This window comes from Lolium rigidum, unplaced genomic scaffold (assembly GCF_022539505.1).
Source record: "Lolium rigidum isolate FL_2022 unplaced genomic scaffold, APGP_CSIRO_Lrig_0.1 contig_51194_1, whole genome shotgun sequence".
NCBI classification, from domain to species: domain Eukaryota; kingdom Viridiplantae; phylum Streptophyta; class Magnoliopsida; order Poales; family Poaceae; genus Lolium; species Lolium rigidum.
In genome coordinates this window covers 3,996-5,211 of record NW_025900818.1, presented here as the reverse complement: position 1 = coordinate 5,211, position 1,216 = coordinate 3,996, and the positions used below count along the sequence as shown (strand labels likewise).

The window sequence follows — 1,216 nt, the reverse complement described above, 5'->3', positions numbered from 1 at the left end:
AAGCATGTATTTGGTCAGGGATAGAGCAGAAAAATGCATCAATCATCAAACCTCATGGAACACCCCTCACGAGTAAAGGACATCCCTCTGTGTAAAGGCATAAACATTTTCTGGAAAAATAAATCAATGTAATCCTTTTTTTTTGACCGGGATGTAATCCTTTAAGAACACACAAGAGGGAAATAAGCAATCATTCATTCCATTAACAAGATACCAAAACGAATTTGTCCAAGTGAAGCCCCAGCCTGCTGAAACATATGACCTTTCATACCTAAGGCCATATCCTTCATTTTTAAGGACTCGCAGAGAACATTTATACCCGTAGACTGAACCCATCCCCCAACAGTTACCATTTGAGCAAATATACACAAAGGAAATTAATGTTCCCAAGACATGTGGATTGTATCAGCATAGTTGCACCCTCTAACAACTGTAGATTAACAATAACCATGATCTGAAAAATATGAGAACAGTTGTCGTCGCTCATTTACCTGAATGTTCTTTCTTGGTTGCTAATTTTTAACCAGTATTGATATTTATGGAAGACCCTCAGAAGTCAGAACAACTGATTTTCTAAAATTAGCACAGCCAAGCAACATTTGTTAGTAGCAGGTAATATTACAAAAATAGGGTAACAAAACGGATCTAGGAGTAGAATTCTGATCTGCAGCTAATCACATACTGCTCCACACTACACATAACCATAACAGAATACACTTTATTCTGTGAGAGTTCTCTGCCACAATAGATCGATGAATTTCATGTAAGAAAATAGCAATATAATTGACTTCAAGTGACCATGTGAAGACAAAGCTCTGTAAGATCAAAGGAAACTTATTAAGCACTTCTGACATATTGAAGCAATAAATATATGGAAAACAGATATCAAATCTGGAGAGTCCTAGCTACGGCACTAATCATGAAATAGCTTGTTATAGCGCTGCTAAACCACGCGAAATAGCATGTATAGCATCCAGAGGAGGGCGGTGCTAAATTTGATAGCACAATTTTTTTTTTACATAGCAATATTAATAGCCCGATGACAAGAAAAATAACATATTTCATTTTGCTAATGGAAGTATATAGTACTGCTGAACAAAATGCTGCAGTAGTCAATTAGTTCTTGGCCTCACAGGAAAAAACAACCTATTATGCTATGATATCCAAATGATAAAAGCATCAAATTGAAAGGTCAAACAAGAACTACGTATTATGC

General features: G+C 36.1%; 1 long non-coding RNA gene across 1 annotated transcript; it reads right to left on the bottom strand.

Annotated features, from left to right (window-relative positions):
- Nucleotides 1–340: 340 nt before the first annotated feature.
- Nucleotides 341–798, bottom strand: LOC124681659. Its single transcript, XR_006995983.1, has 2 exons — nucleotides 492–798; nucleotides 341–421 (listed from the first exon to the last, which is right to left on the bottom strand). It is a non-coding gene; the product is annotated as an uncharacterized LOC124681659 (long non-coding RNA).
- Nucleotides 799–1,216: the final 418 nt, after the last annotated feature.